The sequence below is a fragment of the Xenopus laevis genome, chromosome 4L, assembly GCF_017654675.1.
Source record: "Xenopus laevis strain J_2021 chromosome 4L, Xenopus_laevis_v10.1, whole genome shotgun sequence".
Lineage (NCBI taxonomy): Eukaryota > Metazoa > Chordata > Amphibia > Anura > Pipidae > Xenopus > Xenopus laevis.
In genome coordinates, this window is record NC_054377.1 from 107174866 (window position 1) to 107192775 (window position 17910).

At 37.1% G+C, this 17910-nt stretch overlaps 1 protein-coding gene across 5 annotated transcripts in view; it reads left to right on the forward strand.

The window, feature by feature from the left end:
* The first annotated feature begins 315 nt into the window (after positions 1 to 315).
* The window catches only part of LOC108714430 (netrin-G1), a 152970-nt gene continuing 135375 nt past the window's right edge, over positions 316 to 17910 (forward strand). For all 5 annotated transcript variants that reach the window (XM_041590580.1, XM_018258648.2, XM_041590581.1 and 2 more), the window contains exon 1: positions 316 to 595. The gene's annotated coding sequence lies outside the window, so the exon portion shown is untranslated. The remainder of the gene's footprint in view (positions 596 to 17910) is intronic.

Consider the following 17910-nt stretch of genomic DNA (forward strand, 5'->3'; position numbering starts at 1 on the left):
AGGGAGAACAAGGTCCCCACCCATTATGCCAATGCTAATTGGGAGTGATTGATGCTGCCTCTCAATTCCACTCACCACATTTCCATTCTAAACACTATGAGAGCAGGGGCTGCAGTGCATTTCAGCACTCGGGAACAACAGCATCTCCCCACATTGCACATCTGGAATCCGAGAGTGGAAGAACCTCAAAGACCGGCTTGGAGTCTCAGACAGCAGAAATGTTTTTGACTTTCCTTTTTTTGTTCATTTTTTGAATTACTTTTTTTTAATATATATATAAAAAAAAGTTTTCTTTATTAAACCATCAAGCAAATAACAGGGAATGATGCACTTTTATGCCCAGAAAGTCCATTCCCAGACAGAGCAAACTGTGCTTCCTGAGTCCATCTAAAAAGCTGCTGGATTTGGCAGGTGTTTGGATGCTGCAAGGTGATGCTGGGGTCTCTGGATACTGGTTATACTAAGGCAGGGGGATCATTTTCCTAAAAGAGGATCTGGATAAAACACCTCTGTGCACTAATGAGCACCAATAAAAGGATTATAACTCCACACACAGGGACTTCGCTCTAATTAGGACACAGAAAGGCTTCCTACAGTAAGTACACACTTTGCCAGATGCCTTTTTTCCCCTCATTTGCATGTCTTTTTACCGCTGAAATGTTCCAAGTGCCAGCTGAAATCAGAGACTCAGATGGACTCCCTTAGGGGACGGGGTTAACACTTATTGCCTAATTATTCCGCGTTTTTATTTATTTCATTGAACAAGATGATCGTTAAGGATGTCACACTTTATGCAGATGCCTGTGACTCAGTATTATGTGTAATATACAGCCTTTCAGATAACTTCCTTCTGATGTCAGCATGAGAATCCCATAGGTGACTATATCATACACCCACAATATCAATCATATATCGTATCTGTTTATTTATTGCTGCCTATCGTAATGCTTAAGCATCACAATGCATGTGTGGGAGAGCCCTTGGCAATCTGTACATACAGCGAATGAGATTACATTAAATGGTGTCTATAGCACAAGCTATATCTACGTATGTCTAACTGTATGGAAATGATTTACAATACCGGTATACAAAGATAAAGCAGTTCCTCTGAAGTTGTCCCTACCAAGCCATGATAGTGAGTGTAAAGAATTGAATTTGAGACACGGACAGAAAAAGCAGAGGCTAATGTATGTTCAGCTTTCCATTTGAGATCTGGCCAGATAGACAGATGCACATCAGTTCTCTGATAGAAAGATTACTTACAGTTTGAACCAGTGACTCCTTTTCCGACCTCCCCAGGATTCAATTAGAAAAGCCTCCTGCCTCAAAAAGAGATAACTGCAACATTGATCTACAATAAACATATGAAGCAAATGCCCTTGTTAAATTTAATGCCAGCTTTTCACCCATTGCACAACCCTGACCCTCCAATTTTGCTGGTTCCTATGAGGTGAGTGACTGTCTCTACAGAGCATTCTCTGATCATTAACATCCCTGCATCCAGAGAACATTACCACTGAAATTGGTCCCCATAGGAAAGCACCAAAGAGAGATTCAGTGCCATCTAGTGGACATATGGAGAATATATCCTATTTAAACCCTTCCGTTGTGTGACAACAGGTAAAGTACAGTGAGTACAAAACAAAATAAATGTGACCTTTTTTTAAGGAGAAAAATTGCTGTAGTGTCAGATGGACTGCCAAGAAAATGCAAACAACCCTACTTCTTTCCAAAAGTAATGTACAAGACGTGCAGATAACTCTAGAAAGGATTTAAACTATCTCCCCAGCCTATACAAATTCCAAAATGCATAGAGGGATACCTATATTTAGGGAGAAGTCAGATAGACCCCTGTTTCAGAGAATTGCAGCAGAGAATTGCACATCCTACTCATATATTTCATAAATACTATAATAAAAGTATGAATAATTAGGCTGATAAGGATATGTGTTTTCAGGCATTGACAGACCCATGCACATACAAAACAGCAGCATATGTCACTTTGCCTTCATTTACCCCAAAGTCTCATATAACCACAGATACAACAGCTCAATACACGAAACAAGTCTTTTCTTTCATAATGTATAATTATATACATACATTTATATTTGCCATTATAGACCAAATATGAGGTCACCATAATAAAAGCGTCGCTTGATTTGTAGAACTTTCAGATATGTTAATATGTATATACATTAAAGAATACAAAATGTGTATTAAAGAGGTGTGCCAATTGCGCTCTCTGCCTGGTAGTACTTGGCCTCCCATGTGCTGGGTATAATATGTAAGTTAGCACTTATGGACTTGCCATTATTTGACAAATACATACATGTATGTGTGAACCTGCTGTGATGAACATCAAGTAGCGTAATACACACAGTGCTATAAATGCCCAATCTCTGCTTAACTCCCCGTGTACATTTTACTAACTGGACATATTCTGTAACCGAGCACTCATGTACTGAGTTACCCTACCTAGCAGTACAAATTATATATTTCATTTCAAATATAAACAAGAAGAAGCACAATTGCTTGATAGATTAGCCCAAAGAATAAATTCCTGGCATCCTCTACATCAATGTCTTAATAGAGCTACTCATGCAATGTTATCAAGTCGGTGTTAGAACAGATCTAATTTGCTTCCTCCCTAAAAGTCTGGAACAAAAAACATGTGCCTCTTGCGTGTTATTAAATGCATCCCAACCTAAAAATGCTCAATAGATATTCATCCCTCCCTCATGTCTCACACGGTACATGCTGGTAATGAATGCGAAGATGTAGATTTGCTGGTGAAATATTCTTTGAATATTTATTAGTTGTGATCTCATTCCTCCAACCCCCCAAAAAATACAAAACACTTGTCAGTATGAGCAAAAATGGATTCACACCCAGGATCAGGCTGGCAGTTTAGTGAATGGGAAAGGCATCCTTACTATAGCAGGAAGCATCCTGGGAGAAACACACATGTCCCCATGTAGACAGCCAAAATGTGCAAGTTTATCAGCATAGGACACCTTCATTTATCAAACACTTCTGTTGCTGCAGAGCATCTTTTAGTGCTCCCCATGTTAGATTTGTGATGCACTAAATGCTGCTTGGTTCTTAGGGATGTTCTGCAGCAGCTGGGTGCTATCATTTGTTTTAGCTTAGACAAACTAGTACCTTTGCAAAAAATTCTCAAATCATTAAATATCGACATCCGAGTGTTAGATGCTTTATGCAACACTCCCAACTGAGACATGAGACAGATACAATAGCACCTCAGTTACACCATCAGGTTAAAACAAGTTTATATACATGTAGGATCTATTATGTGGAATGCTTGAGACCTGGGGTTTTCCCTGAGAGGGGGTCTTTACGTAGTATGAAGCACCATGACTTAAGGTTAGTTAAAACATTAATAGGTTTCTGTTTCCATCAGCATTTATTTATGCTATCAACTACAAGGTACTTTCTTAACTTTGCAGAAAAAAAACCCAAATCAGTACAAAATAAAGAATTCATGTTTAAATAGTACTCTAATGGATATGGCATTGCCGTATTTCTGACTTTCCTGGATAATGAGCATTTGGATAATAGATTCCATACCTTTGTATTGATATATAGAGTCCCACAGTGCCTGCACTCAATCCAAAGGATGAAGCCAGAGGTGCACGATCCAAAATAGGATAATATACGAACAGAAGATCAGCACTCTCTTATAAGATGTGATATTCTGTAAAATAAATCAACACAGTTTCACCAAACTACAGAGAGTGCTGATCTTCACTTTTTTATTGCATCATATCAGAGTCCAACGATTCGGTCCTAGTTACTAGGATAATATATTGCCATATAGGATAAATTGGCATATCAGAATTTTGGTAGGTCCTCAGGCAGACACATTATATCACGCTTAGTGGGGGAAACTTAATGTTTCAAAGGGAAAGTCAATTTGCTCTTGCGTTTTCTATATTAAACTATATAATATATTGTAAATATTTTTTTCTGGTGTCACCGCTGTCATAAACTAGAGTGGATGATATCTTGCCCCTAGACAGTTGCCCAACAGTACAGACAATAAATTCCTGTGAGTGCCGTACTTCTGCATTGCTTATATATATATATATATATATATATATATATATATATATATATATATATATATATATATATATATATATATATATATATATATATATAAATATATACACATATATATTCCAATGAATAGAAATTGCAAACTAAATTCTTATCAGTCCTGTATTTTTTAGTTTTCTTTAGGCCCAAATGTACTCAACAATGCTTTTCTTAACTGCTGCTTAAACGCCCCTTGCAAGCTAATTAAATCAATTAACCAGCTTTAGCTCCGCAGCATTCTCCATGTTGAATTGTGGCAAAAGTTTGGTGAGGAGGATAAAGAGGCTTTTATTGCTAACCATTGGTGAGACTAAAAGCTCCTTTACTCAACAAGATTTTGATGTAGTAAGTTCCTTTAATTTTAATTTACAGATAGATTAATGTAATGTAGCCAGTGCTGTAGTTTCATATTAACTAAATTGCACTAAAATGCTAACACTGTGCAAATATGCCTCTACTGTATTGATACTACATGCCCCATTTAACTCCTGTTCTTAGTCTGAATAAACACAGGTGTTAACGTCTCATCCTTGCCAAATAAAAAATACTTTGTGAGCAGTTTAGTCCAATACAAATATTAGTAGAAAAGTATATTTTAAAGCATTTACACTCACAAACAAGAAATACCCAAAATCGAGTGATGGACTGACCATTGTAATTTTTGTGGTTCGAATAAGCATGATATGACGTTTAAAAAAACAATAACCAGGCGCCTCTTTGAGAAAGAAACGAAAATGATTTGGTATGATTAAAAATAGTAATGTTCATTTTATTAGCCCTGATCGTGTTAAGAGTACAGAACATATTGTAGAACAACATGTTGTGCACTCATTTTTAATTCAATGAACATGACTTCTGGCAATATGACTAATACATCATAAAGCAACCCTGAATGTGACTATATAAACTACAGATTGGGTTGTGTCACCTCTTTAGGACAGAATTCATATACAATGTTAAGCATTATTCTATGTTATTCGGATGCTCTATAAAAGCAGCATGAACTGTAAAGGCAAGCAATGCCTCAATGTGATTTAAAGGGTTAAATCAACATGAATTTGACCAGTATGATTAATGTATCATAAATGCTCCACTGAAAAATGTTCTATTTGCTTTTTACTTTCATTTTGAAAACTAAAATGAGGTCAAGAATCATTTAATTCCATGTTGTGTTCCTATGACTCATACAGTACTTGGTTGTTGTTTTTTTTTTGTTCTAAGAATTATGAGAAAGAATTGGCTCACATGCTCTTATTTGCCTTTCTACATTCTGGGGTTTTCTTTTGTAATGATTTTATCATTTTCCAAGTCTCATACTCAAGAATAGGACTCGTTATTGTAAAATTATACAGCAGACAGATGTTGCTGTTAAGGCAAATACATTTTGCGAGCTTTTATCCGAATTAGCATGCTAATTTATATTACTCATTGTGCCAATTATCTTCAAAAATATTTTGTAGACAGAGTAGAAATAATTTATTGTGTATATTTAAGTGTCTCTATATAAAACTCTACTTTGGTGTTAATCTATCTATCTAGCTATCATCTATCTATAATCTATTTATCTTTCTACCTATATGGTGTAAGTTTATCATGAAATGAAAGAGATAAAAGCCATGGTTCAGATAATATGTCCCCTATAAAAAGTTGTTTTGCAGAAATTTCTGTAAGCAAGATGCCATTGGATGACTTTTTCAAAGGTCTTATAAAGTCACCAGCAAAAAAGTCTTAAATTACTGTATTATGTGAGCAATTTAGAGGATAAAGAATATTGCAGTTGGATTTTCTGGGGTTATGAAGGCATATGTGATGAGTTAACTTGTATCCTGATTCGAGTACATATTGTTTGGCCAAAAGGTGTTAATATAAAAAAATAATATGTAATATCCATATTATCCTGTCCTACTGGTCTACCTTAGAAATGTAGTGGACCCATCATTCTACACAGAGTATAGTTATAATGCTCCTTTATGTTCTTTTTTTAGAGGAAAAAATGTTTTCAGTTTAGCTGCAGCGATATGACTTTTCAGATTAGCTTGACTGCAATGGTTGGAAATGGTTTCAGAGAGCCGTAGTTTTCTTTCAACACGCTTACAGTTTTTGCCTTTTGATCATAATGAGGTTGAAACGACAAAACACAATATTTCACTATTTCATTCATTTTGCTTGCAAAACCACATAATTAAAGCATAATGAGTATTATAAACAATGGCATTTTTACAGCATCTTTTTTGAAATTGGTCCCTTTATTCTCAAACACTTTTAGGAACACTGGGCGGTTTTTTACCTAGTAACCCATAGCAACCAGACAGCAAATAGTTTGCTTTAAATTGGGGCAAATTTCAAGTTAGGAGAAATATCTGGTTGGTTGCTATGGGTGCAATATTGCCATAGTGCTTGCAAATAGTCACAATTATGTATATAAAACTCTTACAGTATATTGCACTGCTGGTATATATAATGCTGAACATTTTTACATTATATTAATGGTAAAGGGGAAGAAACATTGCAATTAATAAATATATACTGCTAGGAAAAAGGCTCCTGTCCCATAGGAACTTACAGTCTAAGAGGGTGGGTAGCTTAAAGACAAGTAGAGCAAGTCTCTGCCATTAACAACAGTTGTGGCACTGACCCCTACTTAGACTGAATCAAATAATGTGCTATTGCCCCAAGAAGTAGATTTCTTTTTGTACTGGAGGAGCTGAGGCTCCTTATAGCGAAGAGAAGGCAGTGGATGTAGGCTGTGTGAAATGATGGTGAAAGATGACCATGTATAGAAAGAGACATAATAAAAGACTTATGGGGGAATGTAATAAAAGTCGGTAATGAAAAAAATATCCGTAATGCAAAAAGGTATGCCTTTGTGCGAAAAAATTTGCCTTTGCACAAATTCAATATAGCTTTTGCAAACCCGGAAACTGTTTAACGACCACTTCCGACAAAGGAAGAAGGTTTGCAAATTTTATAGTTAGCGTCAGTGCCCAGTTAATTTAATAATTACGACACCTTCAAGCAATTCTTAAAAGTGGGCAATTACACAATTAAAATTCGCATTGCAATAACAGTTTAAGTAGAGTATTACATTGCAAAATGCGATTTTTTTTTTACTCTTATTTGTACAAATTGTTTTGCTCTTTGTGACTTGTATTACATTCCCCCTTTAGTGAAATGCAGTGAAGTCAAATGCTTTGAAGGTTAACAGAAGGATTTTGCACGTTATACTTTGGTTAATGAGGATCTGCAATAAAGATTTAACAGTAGAAAAGCAAATTCTTTTATTTATTGTGAGCAGAAACATTGATGCTGACATTATTATTATATTTAGGGTTCAGTTTGACCACACCTTCTACTCCTGTGACCACGCCCTTTTGCCAAAGCAATGCCTTCCTCTGCCCAGAACATATTCTATCTTAAGTGAATTTGGGGGGAATTCATAGACTTTCAGGTGAAGTGTTCAATATATATAGAATGTGGGTGACTGGGATATAATTGCAGGAGATCAAGTGAGGGTGAGCCAAAAACTTGTGGATCATGAACAATATATGTTTTTGGGAAAAGGAGGACAAGAAGGCTTTGCATGTAGTGAAAGTAGTGAAAGAGTAGGGTTTGGTCTGGGTGAAAAACAAGAACTCTTTTTATGAGGTTCAGATTGAGCTGGTTTTCCAGGAGGAGATAGCTAGGAGGCAGCTATCTGGGTCTGAATTCCATGTATTAGTGAAGGAGTGTCTAAATATATCTGGATATTGTGTCTGTAATGGTTAAGGTCTCCTAAAGAGCATATGAAAAGAGAACAACCGAGGGCTAAGTACAATACCTAGAGGCTGCAACAAATTGTTAGCTCTAAAATTGCCCATGTGTGAATAAATCATTATTTACCACTGCAGACTTTCTGCTTGCAATGACCCACAAGTCCTTACAAGCAAACAGCAAGCCTGAATCCATATGTCCCATTTACTGTACCTAAGCGGTTTCCAAGTGCTAAATTCAGGTGACTAATTAAATCATAATGAGAGGCACACTGAAAACTTTGCATATTTGTTGTCCCGGAAATCTGAACTCTGTTTCGGGTGAAGTTTACAGTTTTGGAAACTGATATAACTCAGGGGACAGTGCAAATATATCCTGTACTAGGAATAAAGGGTTGAATCAAAAAGGTTTCTCATTTGTTGCTGGGACTGTAGTGAATACGTCTTCTTGCATAATGTTCTTATAAAACTGGATGTCCATAGAAGCTTTAAGGTTATTTCTAGGGGGTTTTGAACTTCTGATATCTCCTGATATCTCACTGCAATTATGTCATAACTGGGGATGGTAAATTTGTTGCCATATGTTGTGGGTTTCGAAGTTATTACAGGTATTTCCTAACTTATAAGCACATTTTCTAGAGGGAAGTAATTCAACATTCTCATTCATCCTTAAAGGGTTATCTCCTAATTTGCTTTTTATTGTTTACGTGTTTAATTTATGCTGTACTTTGTTTTGCACTGGATAAATGCTTGGTATGAAATTATATATTCTGAAGTATGGTAGCTTTGTTTACAGTACTTAAATTAATATATCTCATCCCACCTTAATTTGTTTTGAGCCCTCTCCAGTCTACATGTGAATACATGAACACAGTAAGTGCAGAAAGTTATTGAATTCCATTTATTAAGTGTGGTTGGACTTTTACCGTGGTTGGTGCACAATTAGTGTTTTGCTGCTCTTATTTCCTTGTAAATTACACCTTTTAAAGCACCGTTAACCACACATGATACTCTAATGTCTAATATCTAATGATACTTGACCCAGTATATGGGTCAAGTTATAATGGAAACAAGCTGCATACGACATTCACTTAGAGCAGGGGAATGTCAACCTCTTTACCCAGATTTTACATGCATGTCATACTTAATATTTGGAAGATCACTAAGAACATTACATTTAGGGTCCAAGTTCTCAAGGACTGCCAGGAAGAATACCTATTCATGCAACTGCAAAAAAATATATAAGCATTTTTAAGAGAATCGGGAAGGAGGAGGTAATTTAGTGTGTAGGGATAACGGGGTGATGAAAACAGGGATAAGCAGAATAGGAAAGATGCTGAACAGATTAAAGATGAATGAATATAATGACGCCAATGTAGATGTGATGAAAAGAAAATGATTTATACAGAAGATATGGGAATAATAACGTATCTGCAATTAATATTAAAGTATGAGTTTTACTCTCCAAAACCAGCAAATCACATGGGGGGCGATGTTAGGGGAATATGTAAGGACAAGGACAAAGTTTGCTACAAGTCTAGCCATTTTTAAGCACGCAGTATTTACTCTGCCCTTCTGCATGCAGCATAATAAAAAGAAAATCCGATTGGTTCCATGAGTTACTAGACTAAAGCAAAGTAATTTTTTACTCAATCCCATTGTCTTTTCCTTGAGGTGCTGCTAAGGCTCTGAGAAAAAGATGTTTCTCTTTATTTTACAATGCAGAAGCACTTTGGGGGGTTGAGATGCTCCAATGTTGAACCATTAACACTGGAGAATAGCTGCAGTGCAAGTTTTTCCCAATGTTGTTTTTCCAGACTTTTAGGCAGAGACTACGATTTTCTGAGTAGAACTGTTGTCATCCCCTCTATTAGTTAGAGACATAACAGACTGATAACCGTGGTTGTAAAAATGTTGAAAACAGTTATTTCAAGCAAATTTTCCAGTGATTTTTCTAGGGACAATCAGTGCAAATTGCCAATTTCCTTTGGACTGGCGCCTGATTGAATTAATTTCTCCTGCTTGTAGAAAACGAGCCTTTTAGCTAATTTAAGTTTCATTATTCTGCACGTAGAATCTGTTTAGACTCTGGAGTGGGTGAATGAGACCAATTTTCATTTGATAATTGTGAGACAGCTATGATCTAATTTAACATTTAACACATTTTAATTATTTGTGGAGGATCCGCAATGGCAACTACCTTCAAGCATATAAACATATACTGTGTGTGTATATATATATATATATATATATATATATATATATATATATATATATATATATATATATAAATTGCACGTGGTACCGGCACTCACAGGGTTTGCATGAAAAATCAATCATTCAATATGGTTAAATAAGAAAATAAGGTTTATTGAATCCGACGTTTCGGTTCCCCACAGGAACCTTTCTCAAGGGCAAAACCCTGCTCTGCCCTTGAGAAAGGTTCCTGTGGGGAACCGAAACGTCGGATTCAATAAACCTTATTTTCTTATTTAACCATATTGAACGATTGATTTTTCATGCAAACCCTGTGAGTGCCGGTACCACGCAATTTCTATCTATCATTTAACCAGAGCACCCAGGTCTTTTGATGTATTTGAAGGTGCTTGTACCCACCTTTCCCTATATATCTATATATCTATATATATATCTATATATATATATATATATCTATATATATATATATATATAAATATATATATATATATATATATATATATATATATATATATATAAATAAAAATTATATATATATATATATATATTATTTTTTTTTCACTAGGGCAAAGAATTTAAATTAATGTTGTGTTTATTGTGTTTCTTTCTCTTTGGTATAATCGTGTATCAATTTCATCTTTGTCCTGTTTGTTAAGTGAGCACTGAGAAATGCCTTATTTTATATACTGAACTTATTGAACTACCTTATAGGTTCAGCATCTCTATAACAATAATGATTCCGGCTAGTGATGGGCGAATTTATTCGCCAGGCGCGAATTCGCGGCGAATTTGCGCAATTCGCCGCCAGCGAATAAATTCGCGGCAAAAATTCGCCGGTGTCAAAAAATTTTTTTCCGAAAAAACGGGCGCCGGCATCAAAAACGGGCACCGGCGTCGAAAAAACGGGCGCCGGCGTCAAAAACGAGACGCTGGCGCGATTTCGCGAATTTTTCTCCGTTTCGCGAATTTCGAAAATTTTTCGGCGAAGCGAAACGGTGCAAATTCGCCCATCACTAATTCCGGCCTTTAAATCTGTCCATCTTGGATTTTGCTAGAAGTGTCAGTGACCCTGCACATGCTCAATGTCCTCTGAACAGCTATTGAGAAGCTAAGTTTAAGGGTTGTTGCAAATCTTCAAGTAGAAAATGAGGTTTGCCCAAGGGCGATCCTGGCCCATCCGCCACCTGAGGCAGCAGCAGTTGCTGCTGCCCCCCCCTCCCCGGGAAATTGGCTCTTAAAGTACCAGGAGCAGCTGCCCCTGGTACCTTGTGGGGCGCTGCCGCCTGAGGCGACAGCCTCAACTTGCCTCATTGGCGAAGCACCCCTGGGTTCATATAAATCATATAAGCTTTTGATTTTGATGAAAACTGCAAAGATTTGCAAGCTGCCATGTAATAGGAGTCTGAATTACATACTAATCAGCTTTATATCATGAATTGTATATGCTATATATACAGTATACAGTATATAGTCAGTTGATACCCGAGCTCAAGTGACTGAGAGCAGTCCAGAACATGTGTTTTGAATCAGCAGAAAAGAAGATGGAGATTTACTTTGGGTATATATGGAGACACAGGTCTTCATTGCTAAAGGGATGTGGTTGCCTTGGGCTGGCACAGAAGCCCAAAATATTATGTACAACATTCCTGCCCTACTTGAGCATCTTTGCAATACAATCGTCACTCCGCGTTTTTGAGCTCAATTGTACAGTATCTCACTACCAGAAGTTACCTTCTATAGTTGTCCATGGGAGTTCTTAACAACTGCACACCTACTCCATTCCTGAGATCCAGAGCAAGAACTAGGTGTAGTCAGCAGAGGCATCTTTGTAAGGTGCAACCATATATTATATATATAAGGAAATTGGTTTTTGAGTTTATTTCTTAAGAGACTGAGGGAGGATTTCTGAAGGAATTCAGGGATCGCATTCCAAATGGAAGGAGCAGCAAGACACAAATATTTAGGGTAGGAAACAGTAGTAGTAGTGGGGGTGCAACCAAGCATTTGCTCTGAGAGGAGCGAAAAAGTCCACCAGAAAGGTTTGGAGGCACAAGAGAAGAGACGTTGAGAGGTTCAGAGAAATTAAGGGCTTTGGAGGTTATGAGGAAGAGTTTGTAAGTTATTCTTTGTTTTATGGGAAGATGATAAGGACCTCGGCAGGGGAGGGGCTTGTACCTTCTTGGATGAGAGGAGTAGAATTCTGGATGCAGTATTTAATACAGACTGTAGTGGGGTAGATAAAATCAAGATAAGATGAGAGCATGTATGAGCATCACCAGCTGTTTCCAGTGAAAGAGAGGGATGAATTTTCACAGTATTGTGTAATAAAGAGTATTTTGAAAAAGGTTTTGATTACCCCGAGTTAATGTGCCAAGTTAATAGGGGTTAAAGATGATGGTCTGTGTGCTGCCTCAGAGATCACCTGACCAGAAATACTGCAGCTCTAACTGTAACAGGAAGTAGTGTGGGAGCAAAAACATTGTCCATTAATTGGCTCATGTGTCCTAACATGTATGTGTGCTCTTTGTTTGTTTATGTGCACTATAAATCATATGGTCCCAGGGGATGGCCCTTAGTTCTTAAAATGGAAATGTTCTTTTTAGGATTACCCAATGGTACATACTTATTATTGTAAGCTTATAGTAAGCTGAGTGGCACCATTGCTCTACTATGAGCTTACTCCCTATAATGAGTTCCGGATGAGTCCTTAACTACCAGGGGATGAGCCCTCACGTTGGTGTGGAGGCAGGGTGTTGTGAAACTGTAACTCTATGCAAAGCACAATAATTGGGCACCAGTGGTTCTTGAACAATAATTGAACATATCCACATGGGAGAATAGCTTGATGATACAGAAGGCAACCATGGTGTCATAGTCAGTACATACTCACAGTCATGACCTATTAGTCTACCAAATTTCTCCTGTTTACTCTTGGGAAACTTCTTATGGGAAACCCAGGGGGATCTATCTATGTTTCAATTGCCCTGTCTCTGGTTCCCTGACTAGATGACAATGCCCTTGGGATGTATTTTCTTCAATCACTCCTGGGTGGAGCTAATTGCTCAATTGAGGTAGCTGTTTTTCTCTCCTAGAGAGACTATGACAGGTCTAACTTTTCCTTACTAGTACTGACTATTGATGACTCCACGGAAGGCCCAAATCCACTTAGGAGAGGTGTAGCCAAAAGCCTCTGCCTCTTCAGAACTCCCTCCTGAGTCTTCTTGGCTCAGGCATTTATATTATAGCACACCACCTAGTGGCCAAACCTGGGATAGCTAGGAGGCGTACTCCTTCAGATGATAGGTGAAGGAAAACCTAACATAATGATGAGTATGATAGGACAGAAAAGTGGCTTTGGCAACCTGAAGATCATTCAAACTCAGCAAAAGGCCAGTGTACAGGGTGAAACCAGATTGCAGTGGGTCCAACAAATTATGGGTGTGTTGAAAGTCAGATATAATAAAGTGGTAGAAGAAAGACAGGATGCTAATTAGGTGTAAAATAGCAAACAGACCTACACAATAACAATATATGGGTCAATATAGTAAGCTGAATAAAGCTGAAGTACCTCAGTTTTATGCCATGCAACCATTGAGCAGTGATCTGTGGCTTTTTTGCCCTTTGCATGATTAATGTGACTCAAGTGGTACCAACAGTATATATGATAAGGACATATTATGAATATAGCAAAGCAATCCAATGTACTGAAAATAGTTACTATTTTTCCTTATCCAGTACTCATATTTTCTACATATACAATTCACACCAGAAAAAATAATCATAACAAATGTTTGTTCTATCAATATACATATGACTTGGTAGATCTGGGGTCAGTTTTTACATGTGTCCTAATGGAAACAAAAGCTCAGTTTATTAGTGAACTCCAGATAAATTGCAAATCATAAACCATAGACAAATTTGAAGAGTTTTTGACCTAAGAGTCATCTGGTCCTTGTTAACCTTTGTCAGTTTCACATCATTAGAGGCAGGCAAAGTCCAAACTGCTCTGACAAGCTAATATTCCCTCTGATAGTAAAGCAGATATTAATGAGGCTTTTCTATACTGGAGTCCTTTTTGTGCAGGTATGGAACTCATTATCCAGAATGCTCGGGACCTGGGGTTTTCCGGATATCGTATCTTTCCGTAGTTTGGATCTTCATACCTTAAGTCTACTAGAAAAGTATGTAAACATTAAATAAACCAAATGCTTTTGGTTCCAATAAGGATTAATTATATGTTAGTTTGGATCAAGTACAAGGTACTGTTTTATTATTACAGAGAAAAAGGAGATCATTTCTAAAAATTTGGATAAAATGGAGTCTATGAGAGATTGCCTTTCCGTAATTTGGAGCTTTCTGGATAACGAGTTTCCGGGTAACTGATTCCATACCTGTACTGGAACCCTTCAGTTGCTTGCTCTGCTTACAGAATGAGACAGTTCAATGACCCATTGTAGACAGCACATTGTGAAACATCCTGATCAGATTTTTTTTTGAAGTTGCTGCACCAGTGTCAGCACATGATGAGTCCAGTCAACAAAGTCAAATTGGTTTCAGTAGAATACTGAATAGAGTGATTGCTGTAAGATGTATAATAGATACAACCGGCACACGGGTCAAAAATCAAGCAGGGACAAGCCCTTGCTGCGTTTATTTGCAAAGTGCAACGTTTCGGGGTAAACCCCTTTGTCAAGCATAGGACAAAGTGGTTCGCCCCGAAACGTTGTACTTTGCAAATAAACGCAGCAAGGGCTTGTCCCTGCTTGATTTTTGACCCGTGTGCCGGTTGTATCTATTATACTTAACTATACTGGAGGATACCGAAGCCTTCTTCACTGAGCACCGGGCTTTCACAATACAGAGAGCCAGGGTGTGCAAGCTGGTATTACTACACTATTTTGCTGTAAGATGTCACACAAACACCCATATTATTAGCAAAGCATTTGCGGATATGTGTACCCAATGCAAATTTGCAAAAAAAAAAAGGAAAGGAAAGGAAAGGCAGGCAGTAAAGGTCAAATTTTTAGAGATTTTTATACCTCGAATAAACTTGAATGAACTCAAAACTCGAATGGTTTCTAATTTCAGAAAAAAACTTGAATGGAAAAAACCATTCGGCTAGTTTGGGGTTTTTTCTCGAATCAATCGATCAAGTTTATGGGCAAAACCCTCAGAAAAAAACTCAATCATGAAGGTTATTAACATCTTTAAATGGTTCAAGGAACCTCTGCCATTGACTCCTACATGACCTCTATTGGTTTTAGATGGTTTATTTTCGGATTCCAGCTATTTCCAGTGTCGGGGTATAATACATATTGACAGTATTATAATAGAAAGCAGGACAAATCCAAGGCAGTAGCTATGACTGCAATGTGCTTTTATTGGGGAAAAATGCCCTTGAAGGGCCAACGCCCGAAACATGTTGTGGAGCAGGGGTCCCCAACCTTTTTTTACTCGTGAGCCACATTCAAATGTAAAAAGAGTTGGGGAGCAACACAAGCATAAAAAAGTTCCTTGGGTGCCAAATAAAGGCTGTGAGTGTCTATTTGGTAGCCCTTATGTGCACTGGCAGCCTACAGGAGGCTCTGCTTGGCACTATAGTTAGTTTTTTATGCAATTAAAACTTACTTCCAAGCCTGGAATTCAAAAATATGCACCTGGTTTGAGGACACTGAGAGCAACATCCAAGGGGTTGGAGAGCAACATGTTGCTCACGAGCTACTGGTTAGGGATCACTGTTGTGGAGCATTTTTCCCCAATAAAAGCACTTTGCAGTCATAGCTACTGCCTTGGATTTGTCCTGCTTTCTATTACAATATTGACTGTATCAATTTGGGTGTGGACACAGGACACCTTGCAGGAGAATCCACCTACATATACTAAAGGTGAGCTACAGCCTATTTATAATAAATATCGAGAAATTTATTTTTTTACTTGAAAATTAGATTTTTGACAACAAAAAACCCTGGAAAACTCTAATTTTTGTGGAAAACACAACGCAAACCTTAACAAATAACCCCCTATGGTATGGATATCCAAATTACGGAAATATCCCCTATCTGGAAAAACCCAGGTCCCAATCATTCTGGATAACAGGTCCCATATCTGTACTATTTGCGAATAAATATGCGAAATATGTGCAAAATTCATTAATAACCACCTCCCCATTAATTCTATTTTATACCAATAAGTACATATAGTTGTGTATTCATCCTATCATTTACCTTGTTAGGAAAGGATCAACCTGCAAAGCTTTACCTGCTAGTGTGACGTTAGCACATTCTTTTTTTGTCTAGACATAAGCAGTTCAAAGCTCTCTCGTTGTTCTCTTACTGTTATTACTTTCTTGTTGTTGCTGGCTGCCTGCTAAAGAAATGTGAACAACTGATAATTTTCTCTACCAATCCCATTTATAAGAAAAGCAGCTCAAAGCATGAACCTTACATGGAATTCATTACAACTACTGAAAAGATCTTGCAATCTACTTTCTCCAGTCACGAATAACACACGCTTGCGTGCCTTTCCCCATGGGGGGCTAGTTATGATACTTTAGGTGACTTAATGATAGTGCTTAAAGAATGACAGTGAATAATATCCCACACTCTCTTATGGTCTCCTACTGTCCCATTGAAATTTGCTTTAACATACAGTATATGGTCCTTGAGATTAAACAGAAGACAGCTCATGTAATATATCATTTATTATAGGGCAAGTGGTATGATTGCCTGTAAAAATCTTTTGGGAATTATTCCTGGATATGATAACCACTGAGCTATACAGTATTATTTCTGTTCTACAATTGTTGGTCACTTGTAAGCTAATTACTTTCTGCTTTGAGAAATGCAGCCATACCCAAACTTTTAACTGTGGATAGTGATGGGTATTACATTTTTTATTTCAATATGCATTTTGGTAATTTCTAAATAAAGGACAGGATGATCATTAGTAAACAGCCTGCTAAAAGTACAGGTAAGAGATACGTTATCAGGAAACCCATTATGCTGAAAGATATGAATTACTGGAAGGCCATCTCCCATAGAGGGAATTTTAAGCAAATTCTAATTTTAGAATTCGGTTTCCTTTTTTTCTGTAATAATAAATAGTACCTTGTACTTGATGCCAGCTAAGAAACCATTCAACATTATTGGAGGCAAAACAATCCTACTGGGTTTAATTAATGTTTAAATGATTTTTAAATAGACTTCAGGTATGGAGATTACAGAAAGATCCCTTATCCGAATAACCCCAGGTCCCAAGCATTCTGAATACCTGTATATGTTATAGCAAGTTAAATGTTATGAAAGTATGGAAGTGGGTAGGACATTTTCTAAAGATGGAATTCTAAAAACTTTAATACTGGAAACTTGACAAGAGGACAGTGGACCTTGTTCAAATACATCCTGTTGCCATCTTCCATATAGACTAATATTATTACAATTTCTCTATGTCAGGATTTTAATAACTGAAATTTGTTTGTAGTGCGACATTAATACATGAGATATTTTTATTTATATTCTAAGTCTGGGGTTTTTTTTTAACGCTTTTCTGATGTAGGTTAGTAAATTGGTTAACTGTTTTGATTTTTCTCTACATTTCATCTATAGAAATTGAACAGGGGGGCAGATACAGCATGTTTCGCCCCTGTACATGTAAGACAAATGGAAGGCAACTGGGCAACAGACAAATGATTCTGATATGAGAAAGCTTTCTATATGTGCAGCAAAGAGAATTATCTTATACCATCATTGGTATCAGTTCATTATAAGCATTTGGCATTGTGGGCATTGGACAAGTGTGTATCCAGGACCTTCTATATAAAAAGGGG